The following is a 15442-nucleotide window of genomic DNA, read 5'->3' as shown; positions in this document are numbered from 1 at the left end:
CCATGGAATTAATATAGAAAAACTTGCGTTCTTCAGGGAGCTCTGTCATACATCTGCAAAATAAGGTTCTTTTTATGTACCTACACATTAACATTGACATCCACTCCCTCATTTAATTAACAACATTTGAATGTCATTTCTTTTCATGTAGTAATTGTATTTTTTATTCCTAAACTGATCTCTTATTTCAGATGGAGATACGATTGGAAAATGTCAAGATTTGTCCAGAAAAAAACAGTAACAATAAGAGTTTCTTTTTTTCCTTATTGTTTTTGAAACCTAAATCTGGACTTTTCTAGGAAGTTTTGAAAAAAAAATCTGATGTGGGAAATGAACCTCCACATTTTGGCTTGAGGGGAGAACTTTCTAAATTTTTTAATTTTTTTCTTTCAGTGAGTTCAAAGCTAACCTGCTGGGTCTGGGAACTTTCATGTCTTTAGGACCCTGGTAGCAACTATAAATAGTTGTGGCTGTTAATGTAGGCACGCACGCTGGAGAATCTACAGCATGTATTACATGTCTACCAAGGAGCTGAATTCCAAAGATTTAAAACTGCCTTAGTAATGCTTAACTTTAACAGCCATATAAAAGATATATGGTGGAGGAATGCAATCCAGTGTTCACTAGCTACTTAAATTTCTTTAATACAGCTGAAAACCTCATGAATATTAAAGTGAGTCCTGGGTTATGTGTCCTTGTATATAAGGTATTCCTCTTGATTCTGGTAAATGATGTCCATGCAGTTATTAAAATACATGGATACTGTTAAAGGAGAAAGTGTGGTTAGATCACAAGTTGGAAGGGTACCCTTTGTTCATAACTTCATCTAAAGAACCATGAGACAATGTGTAATTAGTTGGGTTATTTTGTTTTGGTTTTTTTTTTTTTTTTTTATATCAATTTAAGTGTATGAAGGGCAATCCATCCATTTAGGAAACATATATCTGTGTACAGACAGAAAATATTGTGAACTTTTTTTTTTTACTTTACTGAAAAATTTCATCAAGTTAAATACTGTAACAGAGTTACACCTGATAACTTTTCAGTAAGCCTATTCTTTATTACTAAATTGTCTAGTGATTAATATATTAGTATAATTATCATACTAAGATGGCAGATGAACTTTGCAGCTGGAAGAAAAACAAAATTTTTAAGTATATCTGGGATAAGGTACCAAGACATATCTCAAAAAATCCCTTATAAAAATATATAATTTATTCTGATCACTTTTTTCTTTAATTAGTGAAGTTATTTAATTAATAAGCTTGTTTTTGTGTGAGTTTTCCTATGAGTGGAAATTTCTAAATGGCAATTATAGCATAACCCTTTTGAAGAAATTTGGAAAAGCAGCAGGATAAAGACTTGCAGCAGATATTTTTAACTAGTTCTATGCATTTAAAAGAAGAAATATAAATTTTGAATGGTTGTATGAGCAATATGAAAATGCAAGTTATGCTGAAGGTTTATTTCCAGTTCAAATCCTAACATTTGCCTTGAAAAGAAGACATTTTGGCTGTTTCCTGAGGAAAAGCATTTTTTGATCAATTAGGTCAGAAGAAGCTTCTGTATTTCTGAAGGAAAAAAAAAGGGGGAGGGAAAAAATGTGAAAGCATCTTACAGGTACTAGATTATCCCTTTAATGCCTCCATTAATATTAAACAAATCCTGCAAATACAGTGTCTCGGTTTTGGAAAATATATTAATTGGGTGTATGTCAGGAATAAAATCCAGGAACTCACTTTTAATATTTCTTAAATCAAAAGCTTCTTGTTCTTAACAGCTAACCCATTTAGATATTCCTTCCCTCTCCCCCTTCCAAAAGCCACCTCCTTCAACTGACTGCTGCACTCCAGTGCTGCCTGTACAGGTTACCAGCAGTGAAATGTATTAGAGCCATCTACATCAGTGTTACTTCCACAAATGACTAAAAAATACACCGTTTTTCTTAATGCTCAGAACCACATTTACTATCAAACATGTCTGGAAACTGCAATTAAGTGCTGAGTTTTCTTTGGAGATCCAACCCAAAATATCACTCAAAAGCAAAAAAAGATTCTGAATGGGGTCTTTTTCTGATTTGATATATTTTCATATAAATCACAAATGTATAACTGAAAATAATGATATAAAATCAAGCAAAATCAGTTAATTTTACTACAGATTTTTATTACAGATAAATCATAACTCCTTTGGCTAGTAATGCATATCTTGGACATTGCTAAGTGATAATATTCTATTTACTGGTAAAGTAGGAAGTACATAACATGAGGAGACAATCTCCTAAGACCTCAAACCTGAAAATAAGTTTTCTTAAAAGTACTCCTATGAATAGACACACTTAAAATCAATGAAACTACTCACGTGCTTAAATTTAAGTATATGAAAAGTATTTCAAGACAGGAGATTTAGCTCTTAATTATTTTAGGTCACTGAAAGAAATGGAGGCCACAGTTTCTCCCAGTACAGGTGACAAATCTGCTTAGAAAGGTAATGTGGAAGTGGCAGAAGGAAACCATGTATAAGCAGTCTCATCCAGGAATACGTAAGCAGACTGATACTGTTATAGAGGATCTGGCTGGGGAATGACTGATCTAGGTTTTCATATTGCAAAATATTTAGAGGAGACATCCTATACAAATTTTAGAAAACACAGATCAGGGACTTAAGATAACTGCCGGATGCATAATTAACTCCAAATAATTTGTTAGACAAACCTCACCTCCTTTTTCTATTTGTGAACTGCACAAGAACAGTTTATGACTTTCTTAGATTTATTATTCAGAATTATTCCCTGAATGAAGGTGTATCATTTATGAGCACTTCACTGCAAGTGCTTGATATTCAAAATTTGGCATTCGATATTGTTATGTTGGTTAGTCAGAGCAGAACACGTTGCATGTTGTGTTTCTCTAAGTAGAAGTAACTCAGTCAGGTTTTCCATTGTAAATCATGATATTTCAGAATTCAAAAATCACTTTCTATTCCCATTTTTTCAGTAATCAGAAGACATCTCAAACATTCTGGTTAAAGGCACATTTGTTCAAAATTAAAATGTCATTATTTTCATAGAATTATTTTGTCCTATTATGCCTCTATTTATGTTCTATAATGTTTCTACTATGCAGCTATAACAAAAAGGTTTATCAAAAATATATCATCATTTAAAAAGAACCCCAACTAATAGGGATAATTTTGTCCAGCTGCATAATCCCCCAGCTGGCATATTGTGGAATGTCCCATGCCTTATTCATCAGTCCTAATATGTTAAGAATAAAACTTACAAAAAGTGACTCCACTAAAGAGTTGGAGCTTTGGCTATCTAAAATCAGTCAGGGGAAAAGTTTGAGAATGAAGAGATTCATTTATGTCTTGAAAGTCTTACTTGTATGCTCATAAATTGAGATTCCAATCTTGGTCCTGCTTCTGGAGAACTACTTCCCACATCATGGGGCAAAAGTTTTATGGTTCCCTTGCTGCTGAAAATCCTATAATAAATAGAAGATTGTAAAAGCATAAATTGAAAAAAAATAAAAAAAGAAAACATTTTGAAGAGTTCATAATTCCTTTTTTTTTTTTTTGAGGAAGGATAAAATAGATGGAGAATTGGAAGTGAAATATATAGAGAAACTACACTGCTCTTAACACAAGTAATATTTAGTAATTTCTTAGCCCTGGTTTGCAGTCAGTCATCCTAACCATCTGCTCAGAACTGAACTTTTTCTTCTTCTTCAGTGTAGTTGAACTATATCAACAGAAACAATTTTTTTCAGGGAGAGTAAATGTACCGCTACAAACAGTTTGATGAAAGACTGAATCTTTATATTCCTGGAAAGTAAGTCTTCCTGTAACAAGCAGCTAATGTTTGAACATGTCAAAGCAAGCCTTTTAGTACAGGAGATAAGAGCACTTGAATGATTCTTACAAAGTGGTAACTGGCCCAAAAGAAAATGTTGTGCACGGTAATTTATTCTAGGAGTTACATTTTCCTCGGCCTTGAAAAGAACTTTACCATGACTCACTACATTGGGCTCACTCACACTCTTATTTGGAGGATTTGGGTCTGAAATACAGACCAAATATACAAGCAAACATTTTATTCATACAGGCAATGTTACTGGCATAGACAGTGGTAAGATAATGGCCAGATCCGTATTAGGAATGGGTCATAAATGAATGGCAGTCTGAGGTGGGTTGTTTATTCATGGTTTTAACTATGCTGTTAAATGCCATACTGCAGAAGCTTTAATGCTTATGCAACTATGTTAATTTAAAAGTACTGTTCTTGATAAAAATCCTTTTGCTTTTGGAATTGGTGAATAACATACCATCAGAAAGCCTTTATTGCTGGTATAAACTACAGCTGTGTTAGAGGGGATAGCTACAGTAACCTAGTGTCTCTATCTCAGCATGTGGCCTGTTCAAAGTCATTGTTTATGCAGACTTTCTACCATATGGAATTATCAACATTTTACTGCAAAAAGTTCTGCTTTGTACTTCCAGAGTGAGAATAGAGCAAGAGAGATTTTGTTTACCCCTTTTTTCCTTTGAGGAAGAAAAAAAAAGAAAGAAAAAGAGAGAGAAAAAGAGAAAGAGGTAGAAAAACAGAAAAAAAGGAAAAGGAAAAGAAAAAGGAAACATAAAAGGGAAAGGAAACGAAAAAGAAAGAGGAAAAGAAAAAGAATAAAATAAGAAAATGAAAAGAAAAAAAGAAAAAGAAAAAAGGTAATAATTGATCTCTGCCCCTTGTAATCCTCTCCTGTTAGAAATAGATGTCATTATAAATATCACCAAGTATAAATATATACACTTATTAATGTAGTGTAAAATCTCATATTTTGGGTAGCTTATCCACTCTCAAATGGCTGAGATTGACCATATTGGCAATATAGTTTCACTTCTGAGAGAAGGAATAACTCTTCCTCTAAGGGGTGCCCCATGATTGCTCCCCGGCCTGGACCCACCTCTATGCCTAGTGAATACCTGTGCAGAAAATGTGCTTCTTTAGCACATGCAACATCCCATGGGCTTGAACACATGGGGCATTCTTAGGTGGTATTAATATGTAAGTAGGTGGTTAGGACCCTGCCAGGCATGTTTGGGCAGGCTGCCCAAGGGCTGGGTGTGGATTGCAAGCAGGCACAATGTGCTCTTGTCTGCTCCTGGGAGTGCATTTTGAGCAAGTGAGGTAGACATACCTCTGGAAACTTGAGTATGGCAAACTGTTCCGGTTCATGTTAAGAGGGAAAAGGAAATGAATGAACACTATAAATCTGTGTTAGCCTAGCAAGACCGAAGAGCATTCTTTCATGCACAATAAAGAGTAATAGATATAAAGGTAAGTAAGAGTAAAAGGTTTTTTTGAGCTCTCCTCTGGTGTAAGAATTCCATGAAAACCTTTGGTGTATCTATGCACATCTTGAATGTACATAAATAACACCAAGATGTAAGTAGGTAAAAGAAGGTACTTCAGAAGTCTCTGTTAGTGCATGCAGAGCGTTTGCTGAACCTGAATGTTTCCCCCAAATTTGACAAATATTGCCCCGTTAAAGACCTGATTTAAAGTCTATTCAGAGATTACTATTTCCTTGGCCCATCCTGGGACTCTGAAGTCTTTCACATTTACTGCTGAAGAGAGAAACATCTTGAAAACTTCAGCTGCAACTCCTCAAGTCTGGGTTTCAGTAGAGTAATGCTGTAGCAGCTCTAACACAAAATGGCCTCCAAGGCTTTTATGAAAGCAAAACTAGAAGTAGCTTGAGTTTGCATAGCCCCAGGCTAGTCCTGCAAAGGCAGCATTGCTGGGTTAGGATTCAGTAGTGGCTGCATTCCTTCCAGCCTGCCTCCCAGGTGGGTTGGGGATAGATGCATATCCAAGTTTTGCAACATCATGTGTCTGGGTTTCTGAAAAAAGGTTTTGAAATTCTAGCTTGTGGGAAATTGCTGAATATTTGATTTCATAATTAAAGTTGAAGGATATACCACATCAAAATACTGTAAGTCCATGCAATTAAGAAAATTTGTGTTTCAGATAATTCTAGGCTAGCCTCCTTGCTGTTTTCATAGATCATTGATTAACTACATACAAGGAAATATCCCTTTTCCAAAAAAATAGCATGTATACATTTTTTTTATTTTTTTTTAAATTGCACAGTAGAAACAGTTGCAATAGAAATAGAAATAGTTGAAATAGTATAACAGTTGAAGATAAGCTTCTGATGGGGCTTTGGTATGGCTGATGAGAGTATTCAGTTGCTGGAAAAAGTCTATCTTGCAGATGATACAGCAAAATTACTCCAGTGGCTAAAGGTACATTGCCCTAGGACAAAGATTCAGATAAGGCAAAGCAACATACAAATAAGTATGAAGATGGGAAGCATATGTGGGTGAATGGAAACTCAAAGCAGATGATGGAACATCAGTTAGATCAGAAAATTCCAGTGAAAGGAGTAGTTGTGGTAATGGACAATATATTGAAGAAGGAAAGAGACAATGCTGTCACAGGAAAGACAAATGCTGCAGTAGGTTGTGTTAATTGGAGCATCATATGTAATACAAGGAAGGCAGTTTTTCCGCTCTGTTTGACTTGGCTGAGCTTCATCCAGACAGCCACATTTAGTTTGGGCTACCACATTTTTCAAAAGATACAGACAAATTAGAAGGACTTAAGAGAAGGACATCGAAAATGATAAAAGGTGTTGAAAATAAGGCCCAGGAGAAAAGCTTAAGAGACTGGGGTATGTTCAGGCTAGAGAAGAGAAGCCAAAAGGGAGACATAATAACTCCCAATAATTGCATAAAGGGGTGTTACCAAGAGGACAGGGACCAATTGTTCTCATTAGTCAATGGGAAAAAAGGCCTAAGAAGTAATGGACTTTAGCTGCAACATAGATAGTAGGGTTAAATATTAGGAAAAACTACAACCGCAAGAACAGTTAGGTCATGGAGCAAACTGTCGAGGGGGTTTCCAGAATCATGTCCACTGCAGGATTTTAAGGCCAGACTTTATGTTGATCTATCAGCAAAGGTTTAAATTTAATGAAATCAATCCTGACACAATACATGAGGGAAGGAGAAAAAAAGACTGGGCTGAATGACCTGTATGGGATGTGTTTGCTGGTAAACAGCTCTCTGATTCTCTGACCCCATGCAGTACAATAAGAGATCTATTTGGTGTTGTTAATTTTTTCCTTATCTATGCTCCTTGTCTTCATCTGAGAAGGAAAATGCAAGAATGTGTTTTCCAGACCTAAATTAATACTGATATGTATCTGTCTTATACATTTAGAGATGTGCCATGTTTCCCACTCTTACACTAGCTGGTGACTAGAGTACATTTAGAGTTTCAGCTAGAAACTGAAGATTTCATACCTTCCAGCTGCAGGGTGACTCTTAGGTCCAAGTATTGGCTGGTTGTGTCTGACACCTTTCTGCAGTGTGCTGCAGGTAAGGTCAAGGTGTGTCTTTAAAGCCCTTTCAAAACTATGTACTTAGCATTAACTAGTAAAATTTATACCTTAAACCTGCACTTTCTCTGCTTGAAGCATGCTAAATATTAAAGTAAATCTCTTTCATGAACATGGTGTACCTGGCCCTACACTACCTGCTTGCTCAACATCCTTTATGTAGCTTGGGCTGTTAAGGTAAAACCACTGTGCATCAGCAGCTGCAAAATGAGCATTAAGACCAGTATCAAAATCCAGGACACTGTCAACTTTTTATGTAAATGACAAACTTTTTCAATTACTCTAAGCAATTCCTAATGTACGTAAGAAAATCAGATTAATATTTAAGCAAAAATTCTGAGGTACTAATATACAATTAAACAGAAAGGAGGAGGAAAGAATGTTTTTCTTTTTGTTGCTGACTGCATTGAAATACTAAGTGTCCTCAAACCACTGCTTAATGACATAAACTGAAAATGAAGTAGCTGAATGAACCCCCTATATGTACATGTTCTGCCAACAACCACTCCAGTGCCAGCAATAAATTCCCAGACTAAACAGTTGAAATTTGGCATTCTCATTTGTGATGCTGTACTTATGCTACTCTCAGAAAATTGATTCTCTGAATTTAAAGTATTCTAGCAAATTAATTATTAGAAATATGAAATTTTGGATGACAATCATGTGTCTACAGCAAATTAATCTGATATTTTAGCAAAATACTATTCTTATCAAGAAAAATTTGTGGTGGTTTAAACAATAATAGCTGCAGTCAGGGTCAGTTTGTTTTCCACTCTAATTTCTTCTTTCAGAAGAATAAATCCAAAGCTGACTGAAGCCTGACAATCAGATCTCAGATGAAACAATGCTTTTTATAGTAACCAATGGAAAAAAAATGGTTTGTTTTAAATCTTTTTTTTTTCCTTCTAAATTTCACCTGATTAAAAACAAAAAAGAAAAAAGAAAACCAAACTTACTCTTATATAACTAAAATGGTTTTCAGTTTGAATTGAAATTTGTCCAAACGGTAGTTCAGAGTAGTTTAGGAATTCTGAAAATGAAAAAAAAACAACCAACTGTGAATGTTTAAAAATGGACTGCAAAACAAGCCAAACAGAAAAAGCCTCACAAGCATTTTTAAATGTGGACTTAATATGCATGTGTAGCAGCTGGATTGACACAATGGACCCTAACGGCTCCTTCAGGTTCCTTTCATACTGTATTATTCACTCTGCAGTCAGAGTACCGAAGACAACAGTTTTGGGAAAAAGCTTATATTTTTGCAAACAGCTGCATTTAGACAATGACACAGGTGATGTTATCATATGACTGCCCAATATAAAAGTGCTCTTGTTTAATGGAAGGATTTAGTATCTGGATATAAGGTGGTCCATGGGTTAGCATGAAATGCAAGTCAGAGCACTATTCGGTCCACGGCTGGGATACCTTTAGCTGACAGATTCTATAACCAGAAATAATGTAGCCTTGCCCTTTATTTCCTCACCTGCCAGTTTCCAAAGGCCATTAAAATTTAAAAAATGTTGCTTACATAACTAAGCTCATTTTCTGTTACAAATAATGATGGCTTGGATTTATTGGGCTATTTTATCTGATTTATGAAAACCACTTTTGTCCACTCTTTTCTATTACAAGTAAGTGTACTATACTGGGAATAATACTGAGCCAATGCCCTCGAGGAAGACCATGTGACTGCAATTATTTATGAATTAGCATGTCACAGATTTGAAGCTTTGAGACAAACATATTTCCCAGCTGCATGTTTGTGATTTCTGAGTTTGTAAATGGAACAGATGAAATAATGACTTGCTCTTCCTCTCTACTCCTCTTATATATTGTTTAGTTTACTTGCTGGATATGTAAAGACAGGCAGGAATACTTATGTAGATATTTATCATTCACAGAGAGTGCAAATTAAACATGCTATTATTTTATCAGCTATGACAATAAATACTTCATGTATACTTCTCTACAAATTATGATATCATTGTTTTTAATACATCATTTGCCTTTAGAGATACAAAAATGATTTCTGAATGCTAATGCTGTTTAAAGCCAGCACACTGCAGGAGTAAAACCAAGCAACTAGAGAGTGAACTGCTTTATAAAACGCAGCAACATGTGCTTAGTTAATGCTTTAACTTGATTTGTGCTTTGTGAGCCAAACAATAATTTGACTGATATTATGAGATACATACTTGCTTGATTTGTCCTGCAAACTTAAAAGTCAAGCTGAAATCAAACTCAGATGTCTTAATCGATAGCACAAACATAAAGGCAAGAAATATATGTACACTACATATGGTTTTGCTGTCAGATATAAACAAGTGTAGCTGATACACATACATACATATATTTGTTAGCTGTCTATGTAAATTGAGATGAAAGCCCATTTTCAAGCATGACCTGTGATAAACAAATGCATATAAATAAACAATAAAGCAAGATAACTCTAGAATAACATCAATTAAAACAATTACAATGACTTCTAGTCATCATGAAGTATTGTTTCAGTTCCATCTTAAAGCAGGAAAAGCTCCCAATTGTTCTTAAATCAACTGGTAACTGATTCCACATTTGTGGAGCCTTGAAACAAAAAGCTTTTTATCCCTAGTTTGTATTCATTCTAGGGCATGGTAGTTCCACAGCATGAATAGAGTGTAATGTATAAGCTGCTCTAAGTGAAAGTAGCAGGATGGAATAGTGGACACTGATTGACACAGAACTTTAATTGCTATTTTATACCCATATATTAAAAGTAAGACTTTGCAGGGGAAAAACAGTGTCATATCTGAAGTTGACATAACTGGGAAGTTGAAAGTCCAATTTGGATGTATGGAATTTTACATAGCATTTGATATTATGCCAGATATACATATGTAAGTACAGAAAAAAACCAACCAAACACCACACAATGTGATGTGGAAAAAAAGCCTTGGAATTCTGATAATCAGTGTGTGCTATTAACCAGAATACTAAAACTAGCTCTTCATTCTGGTTTTCAAACAGCAAGGTACAGAACGTAAAAGTGAAATTTATACATATATATACACACATACATAATGTGCTTATCTTTTATCTCTTCTTTAAACATATAAATAAACAATCAAAAATTCTTTTCTGTCCTTCAGACCCATTTGTTTTCAAGTACTGATTTCCGTGTTTTTCGCTAGATAAATCCTCCGAAGTCTGGAGAACTGCTAGGATTATGACATCAAAAGGTCAAAAGATTGAAAGCTGTTTAATGACAGGAGGGTGGGACCTTTAAGTCATACACTTTAAAAGTGTTGTTTTACCCATAAGCACTTACGGGACTTAAATTCCTGACAAACATATGAGAAAAAGGCTTAGTCAGCTCTTTGAGAAAGCTCTGAATACTGCCAGTTTCAAACTTCCCTAGAAAGTCTTAATGAAATAAGGGAGAAGGGTATAAAAATTTGATACTGCTAAAGTTAAAAATAAAACAAAGATGAGTGAGAAAGCTCAGTGGCTGTTGTTTCTTTATAAATCACAAAGGCACTGTAAAAGAGTAAAAAGGAGTAATTTTTACCTTTTTCCCCTTTTATAAAGGTCAGGTTCAGGGGATTGCTGCACTGCCACTAAACCCATGAAAAAGAATATTCTGAGAATAGAAAAAAGAAGGGTGGTGTGCCTGGAAAGGCGAGGTGTCTGCATGAGAAAGGCATTTTGGAAAAGAGCCTGTCGCCCACAAAGTACTACAAAATAAAATAATCAAAGTTGAAGCAAGCCATGACTCTTGCAAACAAGCAGGAGGGCAGGCCTATGTCATGCCTCAAAACGGTCCACATCACTGGTGCCCATGAGTGGGGCATGCAAGGATACTGCCCCCTTACCCTTTCATGAGCTTGTTGGCAAGTTGGGTCTTGGCCAGAGCCCCTTCACAATTCGTTACCATCCAGCATCAGCCACTTCCCTTGGATCAATGGAGGAACAGTGCAAAATTGGTACTTTTACAGAAAGGGAAACTTCCGGGACAAAGGAAAAGTGTCTACACTTGTGGATTTATGATCCTGGAGACTGCAAACCTGCTGGACCTCAGCATTGCAAATGGAGGAAGAGGACAGTAGGTCACACTTAATACTTTTGCAGAGATAGCTCACTTTCCAACCACTCTGAGCCCTACCTCCCATGTTGCTGTCTGCTACAATGCCCTTTTATTCTAGTTTCTTGCTAAGGATGAGAATTTTGAAATCTAATGCCATGTCTGTCCAAAAGGTGAACCATGGTATTTTCAATTCCCCAGCACCTGCAAAGGCACAGAATGCAACTGTCCTGGAAGGAAAGCAATTTGGTCAGCCCAGCTGGCTGCAGTAGCTAACAGAGTCCCATTTTATCCTCCTCCTTTTTATACAAAACCCTCGCATCTTCCTCTCTGAATGCGGAAAGGGAAGGGAACGGAAAACCAAAGGAGGGAAAACCAAAACACCAAGATCAAAACCTTTGCCCCAGTGAAAGTAAAGGGCTGTATCCTGATTCTCACCTTAAATATCAAGAGAGGTCTTTATAGGGAATCTACATACCACTGATAGTCTGAATTTAAATCCTGAACAAGATGAAGGACTGACAAATGCAGAAAAAAGTATATTTTTTCATTCATTCTTCTAAAGTAAACAAGTATGAAATATGTATGCATTACATCATGCAGTGAAGTAATAACTGTAGTAATAAAACCCATGGTCAAATTGAGGTTCAGACACATCTTTGTGAGACCATAGAGTCACAGTTAGATTCTGACTACTGAGAACCTCTGATCAGAATGGGGTCCTTCTCAGCATCAGTGCAGGGAATGTAAAAGACCCCCCCCCCCAAAAAAAAAAACCAACACAAAACAACAAGTTACAAAGGACAGACAGAAAAGTAGGAGGTTAATATAATAGTCTCATGAGAGTAGAAGGGTGTCTGTAAATAAAATAATGGTATTTAGTCTGCAAGCTCTGTAGATCCACAAACACCAAAGCACTGCAATGCAGCCTACACTTTATCTCATTATATCATCTCTTAATAGTTGCATAGCCCTGGAGTCCTAAAGTCCAACAAACCAAAATAAAAATAAATTAAATAAAATGAAAACAATCAGCTGGAGAAAAGTCACACAGTAGTGAAAAACAGGCAAAGATAGGTCAAATTTTGAGCCTAGCAACCACTTTATGTACCTTTAAACTTTGTACCTGCATGAAGATCAACTTCTGAAATCAGGAATCAGACGAATGATCTGAAACAGCTGTAGCACATCACCTAATGAGTTGCCAATTACAAGGGAGTGTTTTGCAGTAATATGGCCACTATGTGTTAACTCAATTGGAAACTAAGATAGCTCTGCAGAAAGCTTGAGCTGCTGCGATGGCATTATAACTTTATAAAATGGTCAGTCAATAGCTTGCCTCCAATGGGCCTCAGAATAACAGTTGCAACTGTCTCTGGTTTTGTTACTTTAGTGTTTTTATTGTTCACACAGCTCCTTCCCTAGTGCTATCTTATGACTGCTGATAGAAACCAAATGGGTCTGATACTCTTTGTTTGAGTATATCTAGTCATTCTGTCCTTAATTAAACACAGGGATTCTTCACAATGGAAGAAGGTGGAAACTGAGACGAATTCTCTGAAGTCTAAGTTGTTTCTTTCCACTCATACAAAAAGAAACAAGACATCTTTCTTTCTTGTTGCTGAAAAACTGTGCATTTTTTTTAAAGAATCTGTTTCTGATACAGCAATCACATGTTACGTTAAATAACCCAGAACTCAGTACAAGAGAAATCTTATTTTCAGTAATAGCAGACTAAACTTGAAATTTCAGCCAAATTCTTTAGATAAGATATTCCAATGACAAATAATATGTCTTTTTTAAACCTCACAGCAGGAAAAAATATGTTCAGAAGCAAATGAAATTTTAAGAAAGGGCACTGGGCACTTTTAGCCATGAAACTAAAGTAAAAAGGGTCTTCTGTAACTGCTGTGGTTAGTCAAAAAAGGTTTAATTCCTTTCCCAGCTGAAATGATTATCTCTATGAAGTGCCTAGCTTCTGTGAAAGAGGAGAGTGAAAGGTGCCTACTTCTCCAAGGTAAGAAGAGACTGGTAATTGAGCAGCAGTCAAGGAAAGCTAAGCAGAGAAACAGCAGATGTAGAAGAACGTTTGAAACACAAAGTTAATTTGGGAGAGGTTAAAATACGCATATACTGGAAAATAGGGGAGGGAAGATTGGTTTGTAGTGGTCTTTATACCTTCTGGCAACACAGGGGTTCAGGCAGAAAAAATCAGCTTGATGGAAGACAGCTGAGGTGGCAATAGAGTCCAAGCTGTTCACTTGATATAGTCAGGTGTTTGCTGGGTAATCCCAGCATTGTTAGGTTGGGTGACCAGCAGCATGGACTTGGGGCACTAATTTTAAGGGTCTCCAAAATTCCCAAATGGAGCCTCTGGTTCTCTACCTAATTTTAAGTACTTGAAAGACAAATGAAGGTTAGAAGAGCAATCCTTCAAAACTCCCTCTAGAAGAGAAACACAATTCCTAAGAGCAAATCTTGCACTAGATAGCTTGACCTGCTTTCAAGGGAAATTAAGAACTCTGTCGTGGTTACAGAGGAAGTTCAGAGAAACTAAGTGTCAGCACACCCACAGCTCTGATATGCATGGAAGACAGGTCTTGGCCTTTGGAGAGATGAGAAAATCTAGTGGGATTGCAAGTGTCTACGAAGAAAAAGTTCATGAAATTAAATTTTAGAAGAAGAAGGTGTTTCTGCAACAAGTTTATGGAATTAAGATGGTGACATGTCAGTAAATCTAAGGAATGATACTAGGTGGAAAGGGAATGAGTTAGGAGGGCAAGTAGAACAAAACAGTTCCTTGTTTATGATTCCAGAAGGGTAGAAACCAGTAAGACAAGAAGATAAGGAAGAGTAGGATTTAGGCGCTCCAGGTAGCTTCTTATCTTACTACAATAGTAAGTCAAACCCTAAGGACAGAGGGAAAGAACAAGAATTGACATAACAAAAGAAAATGTCTGGTGAAGGAACTACCTCTACTTTCATCCATTCTCAAGTTGAGGATTTTTTTTTTTTGCTGCAGGTCATAGCACATACAGAAAGACCAGGCTTAAACAGATTATTTGACTGATATTTTTCAATTTCTTTGCCAACTAACTTGCTACAGCAGATAATGATCTGTCTGAAAAACTGCTTTTTCAGACCTCCGACAGGAGCCACAGTGAAATTGAGAGAGGTCAAAAGAAGTCAGCTGCCATTTTCACTGCCATTTTTTATGGAAATGGACAACAGATTGGTGAAGACATTGTGAAAGCTCTAAAGCAATCACTTTTTCAATTTGTCCAATATTAGTTTCAATAAGAAATGAGAACAAAAACAATTGCCAGCAGGCCCTGCTTGATTTGTTAAGACTCACTCTTGCCCACTTCAAATCACCTTTGACATTTAGGAGCTCAACTTTGCAAACATCATTTGAGTATTATTACTTTATCTGATGCCTCTATTATGCCAGTGCCCAGGCTATCATAATGCTAAAAGTGATGCATAGATATCAAGAACACCATTGTTTCTTACGTCTCCACTTTATGAAAAACAAGGAAGCTTTTGTTATCATAAATAGACCCAATACCTGCAACATTACACATGCAAGGTATAGTAGTTTTCAATGACTTATGTGTGTATAGCCAAAGTGAATTTGAGAAAAGGAGATCTAGTCTGGCAGAAATTTACAATAAATTCAGCATATTGATAGCAAATTAGCATTCCCCTGCACCTACATTTTCCTGTGTAGAAAACATCTTTGTAGAGCTCATAGGGAATGGCAAGCAAAGAAATGCTAACAGAGAACATTTAAATCATTTTAGGTTTGTACCCTTTTTCAGCATGCAACAGGTTTTATGCAGCTTTCCTCTGCAGAGTCACAGGAACAAAATGAAAAACAAAACTGTGTCAAACATGGTAACAGAGGTCTTGTCAAATA

At 36.1% G+C, this 15442-nt stretch overlaps 1 long non-coding RNA gene across 3 annotated transcripts in view; it reads right to left on the bottom strand.

Annotated features, from left to right (window-relative positions):
• The window catches only part of LOC133225353 (uncharacterized), a 161396-nt gene that overhangs the window by 131423 nt on the left and 14531 nt on the right, over positions 1-15442 (bottom strand). The gene's annotated exons all lie outside the window — the stretch shown is intronic.

Source organism: Neopsephotus bourkii, unplaced genomic scaffold (genome assembly GCF_033783945.1).
Source record: "Neopsephotus bourkii isolate Nb327-2 ecotype Australia unplaced genomic scaffold, CSIRO-AGI_Nbou_v1 NB_1760, whole genome shotgun sequence".
Taxonomy (NCBI): domain Eukaryota; kingdom Metazoa; phylum Chordata; class Aves; order Psittaciformes; family Psittacidae; genus Neopsephotus; species Neopsephotus bourkii.
Note: the sequence above shows the minus strand (reverse complement) of the source record. Positions and strands in the feature narration are given on the sequence as shown.